Source organism: Panulirus ornatus, chromosome 12 (genome assembly GCF_036320965.1).
Source record: "Panulirus ornatus isolate Po-2019 chromosome 12, ASM3632096v1, whole genome shotgun sequence".
NCBI classification, from domain to species: domain Eukaryota; kingdom Metazoa; phylum Arthropoda; class Malacostraca; order Decapoda; family Palinuridae; genus Panulirus; species Panulirus ornatus.
The window spans coordinates 61,885,084-61,897,583 of NC_092235.1; the positions used below are offsets into that span (position 1 = coordinate 61,885,084).

The window sequence follows — 12,500 nt, forward strand, 5'->3', positions numbered from 1 at the left end:
TACCTTAATGAAGGGTGGTCGTTCTGGACCATCCTAATATCATCCTTGACTTCAAACAACTTTTCCAAAGTCTTTGAATCTCTGATCCGAATATTCCCGTTTTCCTTGAGCACCTCGAAGCTCGCAGCCAACCTCTCTCTCTCTCTCTCTGATCATCGTTATAGTTGTCTCAAAGCAGCGAGATCGACTGGGGATATCCCCTTCCTATGTTAATGACGTCTGGTCATCCTCTCTGAAGAGAGAGTTTGAGGAAGGTCTCAGACCGTAGCAGCTGACGTCTGGAAGAGCAAAGAGAGTGTGGCATTGGGATCCATTTCCCCATGCTTCACTTAAGAATTATTCATCTCCTCTCCTTCCTCTCTTTTCTTCAGCTTCGTTTTCTTCTTCTTCCTCCTCTCCCTCCAAGGCCCAGGCTGGATCGGGACGTTTGCCAGTCAGTGAAGTTCTCTTTTGAGGGTGAAAGGGAATTATACCACTTTCAAGCCAGATAACAAGAGGGAATGAGTCGTGGAACCCTTCCAAACATAGGTGAGGGAAGAGGTGGCAGGAACCGTGACACCACCCCCCCCCAAGCTCTTTCCAGGAAGAGGACCCTGGAAGAACCAGTCCCTCCCCCCGAGCGAAGTCCCACCCCAGCGAAGTCCCACACAAAACGTCGTCAATTTTCAACTTCGGCCATTTGGAGAGGATTGGTTGAAGAAGTTGTCTGTGATAGTATTATTGCCCCACCCCCTCTCTCCCTCTAGAGCCCTCCACCTTTAGGCTCATTGCTTCGTTCATTCTTACCTCGATTTCTACTCCCTCACTCACTCTCTGCATTCCCTCCCTCCCTCCCCCATTGGCAAGTTCCTTGCTCAGTGTTAACACTACCTCAACCCACCCACCCCTTCCTCTTTTGTTTGTTTGTTTGTTTGTCTTTGCTTGCTCGAAGCCATCTTTGCGGACAATTCGTCTTGTGGCTCTCGTACCTTCTCTTCGCTCCACTCCCAATTTACACCCTGACCTCGCGCGTTTTTCCTCGGCCTGTTTGGGTCAAGGGAGGTTTCAACCAAGAGTTTACACTGACCTCCGAATCTCGCTGAGACCAAAGCTTGAGGACCTCAGAGAGAGAGAGAGAGAGAGAGAGAGAGAGAGAGAGAGAGAGAGAGAGAGAGAGAGAGAGAGAGGCGCGCTGAGGGTGTGTCACTCCTGGAGAGGAAACGCCCCCTCCGGCAGGGAGCGAAGGGAGGAGGCCAGGTCCGCTGGGGGTGAAATGTAGCTGCCTGGAAGTGTAGGGCAAACTTCCCGGGCCCACGGAGCCTTGAGAACGTTCTTGAAAGTGCTGTAGCAGCGCTTGGCTGCAGAGCACCGTGCCATGTCCCCCTGACCTGGTCGCCTTCTTCGTCAGGGGGTTCCTCCTGATTGTGTGTGTGTGTGTGTGTGTGTGTGTGTGTGTGTGTGTGTGTGTGTGTGTGTAATTAACTATATATTATTTCTTATCCATACCGTTTTTGTGGGAGGGTTTCTACACTCGTGGGGGCCCCGTCTCTTTGAACTTTCTCTGCTGTCATGTAGCTTTTTAAACTTCTGTATCGTAGATGTCGCTTACTCACTCACTCACATGTACTCACTCACTCACTCACCATAAACTGTCGAATTATTGATTTAATCTTTTTCCCCAACAAGTTTCTTGCTTCGCTTCACGTTATGTCTTCTCTGGTCGTTCTGTCTTGACGTCTTTCGAAGACCCTGTCCGCCGTTGACGTCATCAGACTGGTTTGAAGGTGAAGTTACGTCATCCCTCAGTCTTCTCAACTCCTATTGTGGGAAAATTTATGGCCTTTAAACCTCCCACTGTAGCCCAGTTTTGTGGAGTTTGGCACCATCTTCGTCGCCCTCCTCTGGACCTTCTCCATCAGTCCTTTGTGCTTCTTTTGGTGTGGTGACCGAACTTGAGTTATTGTAGTTATGGCCTCATGCACCAAGTGAACAGTTTGCTGAATATTTCCCTTATCTGTGTACATTGATGCGATTCTAATACCAGCCAGGAAATAGTTTGTTTGCCTACCATTTTCACACAGGGGAATTCTAGCAATGGGTTAGGTACAGTTTTAACTGCCAAGTCCCTTAAGAAAAATTCTGGCGATGGGTTAGGGTACAATTTAAACTCCCAGGTCCCTTAAGGGGAATTCTGGCGAAGGGTTAGGTACAGTATTAACTCCCAAGCCCTCTTTCACCGTGTTCCATCTTCATTAATTTGCTTAAACTCGGGTTGAATTTGATCAACCTTGTATCAGCCTAACTTTGCAGTCTGCAAGTTAATCCAAGTCCTCATTGTTTTTTCCTTCATGAACTTAGCATCATCTGCGAACATATTCGGGTTAGAGTCCAATCTTTCTGGCGAGTCATTTAATACAGATCAAGAAGAATAATGGTCCCAGAACCGAATCCTGTGGGACGCCGCTGGTGACCTCAATTCATTTCGAGACGACTTCTGTGGGCTATGTCTTTTGTTACTTTCCCATACGGCTGTTTTCAGTCTATTGAACGGGTCTCCCACCTTATTCCTGCCTGGAAATGAAGCTTCTTTACCAGCCTACGGTGTTTTACCGTGTCAAATGCTTTCTGGCGGTCCAGATAGAAACGATCCACCCAGCCTTATCATTTGTCTGAAAGAGAATTCACTGTCTCGTGAAAATCAAAGAAGTTCTTTACGTATGATCTTGTTTTTTCTGAATCCATGTTTTATCTCGCTTAGGAAGTGTGTGTGTGTGTGTGTGTGTGTGTGTGTGTGTGTGTGTGTGTGTGTGTGAGTAAATCTCTGATATGAAGGGAAAAACTTTATTAACTTCTAACATGATATGTCTACCTTAGAGCAATACAGTCATGATATGTGTACCTCATAACCTTACAGCCATGGTATGTGTACCCCATAACCATACAGCCATGGCATGTGTACCCCATAACCATACAGCCATGGCATGTGTACCTCATAACCATACAGCCATGGCATGTGTACCTCATAACCATACAGCCATAGCATGTGTACCTCATAACCATAGAGCCATAGCATGTGTACCTCATAACCATACAGCCATGGCATGTGTACCTCATAACCATACAGCCATGGCATGTGTACCTCCTAACCATACAGCCATAGGGAACTTTTAACCTTCAAATACTCTCCACAAAAAAAAAAGTATGAAGAGAATTATCAGTTAGTTATCCACAAAACGTGAACCAGTTGTTATGTTAAAACTAGACCTATATAATTATATTAAACCAAAACTAGACCTGAAAGATTATATTAAACCAAAACTAGACCGATATAATTATATTAAACCAAAAAAGAATCATAGATTGAATAATAATATTTGAATAAGTCTGGCCTGCCGGTAGCGCTTGTACTCACGAGTGACCAAAATGCCTCATCATCTGGACATGAGTCTCCCCCTCCCTTCCTCATAGCCTCGGTCATCTGCCCTCCTTCCCTCCCTCCCTCCCTCCCACCCTCACTCACTCACTCTCTTACTCACTCACGGCCCAGAATGTGATTTCCGGAGGCAATATTTTTCAAACCGGGTTTCGTCTTTTCCTTGACTGGACAACTTTCACCCTGATTGACTGTGAAGGGAGGCATCACATCTCTCCCTCCGAAGGGACGGGGGGGTTACAAAGGGCGTTAACCCAGGGGAGGGTAGAGTCCCCTGGGTTTCGCACCGCGAATAACGCCCATGAGACGCCCCGACAGAGAGTCGATAATGGCGAGTCTTCTGGTGGATGATTGGTGCGGCCATTTGGTAGGGCTAGGGATGCTGACGAGGCTTCTCTTGCCCCGGGCTGGGTACGCCCTAGCCCAGCCCATGACGTCTTCGGGGGAGTCGTCAGTGATCCTGCTGTACGCCAGAGGCAGTCGGGGGTGACCCCCAAGCTGTAACTTCAGGTGGGGTAAAAGGCGTGCACAGGATAGAGTGAATTGGAACGATGTGGTATACGGGGGTCGACGGGCTATCTGTGGACTGAACCAGGGCATGTGAAGAGTCCGGGGTAAGCCATGGAAAGGTCTGTGGGGCCTGAGTGTGGATAGGGAAATGTGGTTTCGGGATTAGGGGAGAAAGAATACTTCCCACGTATTCCCTGCGTGTCGTTGGAGGCGACTAAAAGGGGATGGGATCGAGGGGGCTGGAAATCCTCCCCTTTCGTTTTTACTTTTCCAAAAGGAGGAAAAGAGAAGGGGGCCAAGTGACGACTTTCCCGCTAAGACTCAGTCATCTGTTGTGGAACGCTACCTTGCTAACGTGGGGAAGGGCTTATATGTATGAAGAAAAAAAAAAAATGTATATGTATATGTATTTGTGTGTTGAGAGAGGCGTCTGTACATCCTGTACAGACAAATTCGTCCCGTCTACTCCAGAAGAAAAAAAAAAAGAGCCAATATCTCTCTCGGAATCCAAGTCTTTCCTTATGTAACAACACTCACGCGTGATTGGCTGATGAGAAACCTCCTTACGTAACATGCGAAGAAGGTATTGCCCAGCGAACGAATATAGACTATGGTCACAAATTTTGTGTGAGATGTTCTCCAGCCGGGGGAAAAGTAGGAGAGATACATGCCAGCGAGTTAGACCAGCCCGGATGGAAGCTGAGAATTGTGTCTTTATCTTCATCAAGTTGGTAGAAAGTGAACCTTTTCTCTGAAGGTTCTTTTATGCCTCAGATTGTCTATTCACGTTGTAAATGGTGGTGAATTCTCACCATCTTTATTCCTAAATGGCTTAAGGTCTAAAACGGCAGTTCATCATATCAGTAGATCCACAAATAACAACAGAGAGGAGGAGAGTGGGACGTGTTTCGAATCAGTGTATCGAGCTGGTCGAGTCCGCGAAGCGAGAAGCCATTGGATCTTTGGGGGGGGGGGGGGGGTGACACTACCGTACGCCGTATACCTTCGAGCACGAGGATTGTTCTGAAACTATCGTACTTACCGAGACAGTTGACGGTCTCTCCCAGCTCCCGCTCGCTCAGTGGTACTCCGGGCCGTGGGGTGTACAACAGTCCAGCAGCTCCCTCCCTAGTACAGTGCCACCTGGGGGAAGAAGGTGAGGAACACGGGTGTTAGTAGTATTCGCCGGGGGGCGGGGCGGGGGGATTAGAGAGAGAGAGAGAGAGAGAGAGGAAGGGGCATATAAGTGAGACTGGGGGAAACACCTTCTTGAACGATTACCAGATGAAGTACGAGAGAGAGAGAGAGAGAGAGAGAGAGAGAGAGAGAGAGAGAGAGAGAGAGAGAGAGAGAGAGAAACAAATATTCACCATGGCTTTTGCTTCTAAAGTCATGTGGACCCAAGCATGCCTAGCGACGCATTTAGCTCGTCCCCGAGCTAGTGAGGCCAGAGGGAGGGAGGTAGGCTCACACGGCCTCTAGAGAGGAGCCAGGGTACCAGGGAGTATCTTCCCCCACCCCCTCTCGCCCGTGTCTGGTGCTGGGTGCACTAGAGGAGTGTAGGGAAGGGACACACTCCACCATCTCGATCGTCCCAACCATTCTCTCGGATTTCACACAAGGCAAACCGTAAGGAGATAAGTTCGCGAAGGATATGTGTGAAGTCGAGGCTGAGTTGAATCACTTTTTTTTTCTCTCTCTCTCTCTTTCTGGGGAAACATCGAAGGTGCGAGATACTGACACGAACGAATGTTACGTTTTGCGTCACTGTATCACCTTCCGGAGACACACACACACACACACACACACACACACACACACACACACACACACACACACACACATACACACACACACACACACACACGTGTTTCTCTCTCTCTCTCTCTCTCTCTCTCTCTCTCTCTCTCTCTCTCTCTCTCTCTCTCTCTCTCTCTCTCTCTCTCAATCTTTCTCAGGTCTTAACGCCGCCAACGATGAAAAGGAACCCGAAGACTAGAAAGGTGTGTGTGTGTGTGTCATAGTCTGACCAGAGGTCAGCAGGTGTGCTGGTAGTATGGTGCGGAAGTGTTGTAGGTACGGCTAAGGTGAATGATAACAACCCTACCCACACATACCCGTATGTCGCCTCTCACACGAAGCTTAAGACTTTACCGGAGTCACGGCCGTGAAAAAGATCTCTCAGAGCACACCTCACACACCCAGTAACCTCGAGTTTCCTCTTCCTTCTTTATGTAAGTAGTCGTTTGTTAGTGGACGAAGGGGGTCCCGAGGTGCGTGGAAGGTAACGCGATATCAAGTTGAAATTTTTACCATCACGGGAGAACACACTTGACTCCGGGGGAAAGGAATGAAATGAGGCTATAAATTGCCCCCCGCGCGCACACCCACCCACACCCCCTTCAGGTCCTCAGTGTGGCTCTTAAGGAAGCATTGCATTCCGAACTCTGTTGGCTTCGAAATAGAGGTTCTGGGAAATTTTCTTGCGTTTCTCTCTCTCCTTTTTTTTTTTTTCTTTTTGTAAATGTTCGCTTATCCGTCTTCTGACTGTGGGGGGATGTTGATCGTTCATCGAGTTCAATTGGAAGTCTAAATGGCGTATGTGGTCTGGATACAGTTCATACGAAAGTACAACACGTTACGATATGGAGGATTTGTGTGTGTGTGTGTGTGTGTGTGTGTGTGTGTGTGTGTGTGTGTGTGTGTCAGACTTTTTACCCAGACTCACGCGAATCAATTGAAGAATAAGTAATCTTTTTTTTTTTTATTATTTTCCTAGATGTTACATTAGGGGCAGAACGAAATGACTAGTGTACCAGATTCTCAGTAAGTCATTCACAGTCTGGATCAGATCCACCTCGCCAAGGCACGAATTATCCCACGGTGAAATATTGGACACAAAACTCGAAATTTAGATTGGTTCTCTCGCTTGAGTTTCCCGCGCCCCGCCCGCCTCCCTCCCTCACCAGGACTGCTGCTGCCGCTGCTGCTGCTCTTGTTCAGAACCAACAGGCGGTTGCTGAGATATATATGCCTGTGAGAAGGTATGACTCCTCCCTCCTTCCTCCCTCCCTCCTTCCTCCCTCCCTCCTTCCCAGCTAATGTTGCAGGTCTTGGGAGAGAGTCGTCTGCACATTTTAGCAACTGGTGTCTCGCTGAATGCGTTTTTTTTTTTTTTTTTGGTTCGTGTGTGGTGCCAACTGGGTATACACACGGAGACTGTATAAAAGTTTATGTGAACTTGGATTTCGGTCCTTTTTAAGTGTCCTGTTCGGTTGTGTCTGTGGTTGGCGTCCGTCTGTGTCTGTCTGTCTGTTTGTGTTCCTCTCTCTGTCTACCAGATACTGTGTGCCGGAATATACCTGGGTTTTTCAGGGCCAAAAAGTTAAAGGGAATTGTAAGTGTTCCTATGTGGGTGTCGAGCAGGGCTTTGACGTCATCTGATAGTAACTCCACTTGATTTATTATTATGTTCACTATGAAGTTTGATTGCCGTAGATGCAATTCTACAAACCCTGTACATGTAGTCTATATGTAGTCTTCCATGCAGCACGCAGAAGCAGTGTTATCTCGACACCAGCAGTTGTGACAGGTTCTGACACCCACCTTCCCAACTCCTGAGGGCAGTTCCTCCCTCTCCCTCCACTCTAGAACACTGGAATCCCTCCTCCTCCTCCCCCAACCCCACTAAAACAGACAGCCCCTCCCACCGTCCAGCCACCCGGAGCATACTCGAGGACCCTCGTGTTTCCAGCGTGCTCAACATTTCCAGTCTTACGAGAGGGCAGGGTGGGTGAGTGGGGGCGGCGGAACATGCCAGACTACCGACTCTGTCATTACCACCAACTTTACGCATTATCACAGAACTCGCCACTTGCCCACACTTTATCCTTGTTTTCTATGTCCGACGACCTCTCTCCCCAGAAACCCCTTCCATACGGCGCTCAGGGAGGTAGCCACGTACACCAGGAATTGTAGGGATGTTGTTGTGTGCCTGTCTTTGTAAAGGTTAGCGCAGGACAACTGAGAAGTAAACATTCATTCCTCATTGTGAAAGTTTTATCTTGGGCACGAGGGGGTCTTGTGATGTATTGCAATGATGCTTGTAAGGTTGGCGGGTTGCGGGACGTTCGGAACGCGGGCGAGAAACTGTGACTCGTGTGTGTCTGGGGAGTGTGAATTCAGACGAGTGTATGACGGGTGAGATGGCGCTTTAGACCGATTTTTTTTCTTTTTTTTTTTTTGAGGGGGCGGTTGTTTAATGCTTGTGAACACAACGTGAATATGTTTTGTCAGTATCTATATTTTGTTAGCTAGAGCGGAGGAGGGACGGAAACTGTGAGTTTTGTTGCCTCTGTCACTATGTCCACAAGATATCTGCGATCATGTCCAGAATATTGTCTTCATTATGTCCACACCATATCTGTCAGTGTGTCTTCAACAAGTCGGCGTATCCCGAGCTGCAAGGCTACGGTCCATACCGCTTTACCGGATGATTCACAACGAGAGTTCGAACACAAATGACCACGTAACCACCAGTTCAGTTATGGCGACAGGTTTGTCGGAAATCATCAAACGCAGTTTTTCAATCTCTTGATATCATGAGCTTTTTCACTTTGCATGTGTGTGTGTGTGTGTGGGTGTGTGTGTATGTGAGACCTGGACAACGAGCGGATTAATATTGGAGGCACAAACACCACACACACACATATATATCCCTCTGTGCCGGAGTGGGTTTCGAAATGATGAATCCGTAAGCGAAGTACACCAATATCACCACGAAACCAATATGACCAGATGGATCAACCCTTTTATTTTTCCCTCCTCCTCCTCCCTCTCCCTCCCTCCCTCCCTCTCCCTCCCTCCTTCCTTCCTTTCCTCTCCCTCCCTCACTCCCTCCTTCCCTCTCCCTCCCTCCCTCCCTCTGGTTATATAACGTTGGTCGACACGTGTGTGTCCACCCCATCCTCAACCTCCTCTCCGTCTATCGTCGCCAATCCGCTCTCGCAACTGTGCTCACGGCTGAACGTAGTGGATGCGAGAGTTCGTCCACGACGAACGAAACGGTGAGGCGCAGGAGGAGTGTTTGCTGCCGCCTCGCCTGATATGGTCTGATATAATGAGCCATGCGGTTGTCATGACTCATGATTATTAGTGTTACGGAGGGGAATGGGGCAGGGGAACAACACAGACATATTTCCAGGTCATGCGCTCGGCTCTGGACCTCCGCCACACGACAACACAGGTGGACAACACCGCCACACACACACACACACACACACACACACACACACACACACACACAGTCTGTAGTTAACCTAAACCTCATTTTCCCGCTTTCCTAAAAACAAGCTCCCTTCCTCATTACTTCCTCCCCATAAAAAGTCTCTCTCTCTCTCTCTCTCTCTCTCTCTCTCTCTCTCTCTCTCTCTCTCTCTCTCTCTCTCTCTCTCTCTCTCTCTCTCTCTCTCACCGCTGGTCTGTTCCCCCCCCCTCTCCCTGGGAACTCCTCCCATCCCCTCCGACTCTTGAGGAACGGACGTCCTTCGTCCGCAGCGGTGACTTGGCATGAGAACACCCCGCGGGAGGTAAACAGCAGAGGTGAGGAGCGACGCGTGAAGAACAACAAAAAAAAAAGAACTGGGCCAGGCCGTTCTTTCCCCCCGTCACTGGTGGTGTGAGACAGGTGCTTCCCGTCGCTCCGTCCCTCCTCAAGCGAACCCTCCACATGATAAAGAGGGCCACCACAAGGACGTTGCTGTTTGTAGTGGAGTCCTGTTGTTTGCAGGAGCGAGAAGTGCTTTCCCTCCCGCCCGCCCGCCGCCCAAGCACGACGTGTTTTCGCCGCCATAAGCGGGCGTGATTACCTCTAGAAGAAGTTCTAGTGGACAGTCGAGGGTGAGGTAGGAGGCCGTGCTGTTACCTCCTGGCGTTTAACCCACCTCCTTCCTGTGGGTCATCGTGCTTTTTGTCCTTCTGCAGGTAGCTCCTCCTCCTCCTCCTCCTCCGCAGTAGTGCGCACCTGCTACGCTGGTCGGGTGGTTGGTCTTCGAAGAACATAGACCTTTGTGTTCCTCGTTGACAACTCCCAGCTGCGTGGACTGCAGTGATACAACACATTGTCGTTCATCGTCAGTAACATCATCACCCCCCCCACTCACACACACACACACACACACACACACACACACACACACACACACGCACACTCTTTGTGCCTTTTTTTTTATTTTCAATAAACGCTCACGGTGGTTGACCTTTGATGTGTGTGTGTGTGTGTGTGTGTGTGTGTGTGTGGTGTTGTTGTCCCATTGGGTCATCTGTCAGTGAGAAGTGACTTTATCGAGCATTGTAGAGCTAGCTTGTATACCTGAACGTACGATATGGTTGGCCGTTTAGAATTGTGCATTCATTTTAAACGCAAAAACCAGCATGTACAAAGTGTTTGTTTTTCATAAGGTTCTTGTGTGCTCTTAAAGTCTTTGAAAGCCTTTTTTCTTCCGATTATTTTGACTCTTCCTCGTCTTTATCAGGCAGTTCGAAGCGGTTGACTCTAAATCCGTTTAACAAACACACTTCGACTGCGATTCCAAAAGTCGCGCATTTCAGTCGCGCATGGAGGCAAGTTAGAACAAGGTGGGTTTAAAAAAAGTTAGGGGGAGGAGAGAAATGTGGGGGGTTGCAGTTATTAAAAATGGGGAATACAGCCCGGAGACGGAAACCGTGGCTCAGCCCTTGAAGCATAACCTCCTCCAGGACACTGCCAGACAGGAGCCATCCGCATGCTTGGCAGCAATATGACGCTGCTGCTGGTCATGGATGCTACTGTGTAGTGTTTACGAACACTGGGTGTGTGTGTGTGTGTGGAGGACGGACACGCACACCCACACACCTCAGAGGGCGTATGAACACTGGGTGTGTGGTGTGTGTGTGTGTGTGTGTGGAGGACGGACACGCACACCCACACACCTTTCCCTCCCCTCAGAGGGCGTATCCGAGCAGCGTCATCATCACACACACACACACACACTTCAGGGGATGACAGTATTGATCATCAGTCATCATGACGACTCCCTCCTTCCCTCCTTCCCTCACCCATCGTCCCACGGAGATGAAATTTTTCAGAACATTTAAAGGTTTTAAAGACTTTTTAAGGGCTTATTACTAATTTCTTATGACAGAAAAGGGCCTTAAAAACTCAAGTCTTATAAATTTGGTTAAAAGGCTTTTGACTTTTAAGGCTTTTTCCCAAGAGAAAAGGCTTTTTCCCAAAAGGGGTTTTGACTGTTAAGGCTTTTTAACTCAAGGCTTTTGACTTTAAAGGGCTTAAAACCTAAAGGGGTTTAGGGAAAAGGGTTTAAAATAAGGTTATACAAACAAACCAAGGGGTTTTATGACAGTTAAGGCTTTTTAACTAAAGGGGTTAAATGACATTTTAAGGGCCCTTTTTAACTCAAGGGTTATGACAGTTAAGGCTTATTACTCAAGGGTTATGACAGTTAAGGCTTATTACTCACAGTCTTATGACAGTTAGGACTTACAACACAAGGGTTATGACAGTATTAGGCTTATTACTCAAGGGTTATGACAGTTTAAGGCTTATAACTCAAGGGTTATGACAGTTTAAGGCTTATTACTCAAGGGTTTATGACAGTAAGGCTTATTAACCAAGGCTTTTGGACTGTTAAGGCTTATAACTCAAGGTTTTATGACAGTTAAGGCTTATAACTCAAGGGTTATGACTGTTAAGGCTTATTACTCAAGGGTTATGACAGTTAAGGCTATAACTCAAGGGTTTATGACAGTTAAGGCTTATTAACTCAAGGTTATGACAGTTAAGGCTTATTACTCAAGGTTATGACAGTTAAGGCTTATATAACTCAAGGGTTATGACAGAGAAGGCTTATAACTCAAGGTTATGACGTTTAAGGCTTATTAACTCAAGGGTTATGACGTTAAGGCTTATTACTCAAGGGTTATGACTGTAAGGCTTATTACTCAAGGCTTATGACTGTTAAGGCTTATTTACTCAAGGGTTTTGACAGTTAAGGCTTATTACTCAAGGCTTTTGACCGTTAAGGAGAGCGATAAACTAAAGCTTGATCGAGACAGAAGGATGATGAACTCAAGGGTTATGACTGTTAAGGCTTATTACTCAAGGGTTATGACAGTTAAGGCTTATAACTCAAGGGTTATGACAGTTAAGGCTTATAACTCAAGGGTTATGACAGTTAAGGCTTATTACTCAAGGCTTATGACAGTTAAGGCTTATAACTCAAGGCTTATGACAGAGAAGGCTTATAACTCAAGGGTTATGACTGTTAAGGCTTATTACTCAAGGGTTATGACTGTTAAGGCTTATTACTCAAGGGTTATGACTGTTAAGGCTTATTTCTCAAGGCTTTTGACTGTTAAGGCTTATTACTCAAGGCTTTTGACTGTTAAGGCTTATAACTCAAGGCTTATGACCTTAGAGAGAGAGAGAGAGAGAGAGAGAGAGAGAGAGAGAGAGAGAGAGAGAGAGAGAGAGAGAGAGAGAGAGAACACGTAAAATGACATGACAAAAGACAGCGTTTCC

The 12,500-nt window shown here is 47.5% G+C and overlaps 1 protein-coding gene and 1 long non-coding RNA gene across 2 annotated transcripts in view; one reads left to right on the forward strand and one right to left on the reverse strand.

The window, feature by feature from the left end:
• The window catches only part of LOC139751757 (uncharacterized), a 238,112-nt gene that overhangs the window by 201,583 nt on the left and 24,029 nt on the right, over window positions 1-12,500 (reverse strand). The window contains exon 2 of the long non-coding RNA XR_011713415.1: window positions 4,965-5,065. This is a non-coding gene — a long non-coding RNA (uncharacterized lncRNA). The remainder of the gene's footprint in view (window positions 1-4,964; window positions 5,066-12,500) is intronic.
• Window positions 1-12,500, forward strand: part of LOC139751756 (uncharacterized) — a 230,988-nt gene that overhangs the window by 167,097 nt on the left and 51,391 nt on the right. The gene's annotated exons all lie outside the window — the stretch shown is intronic.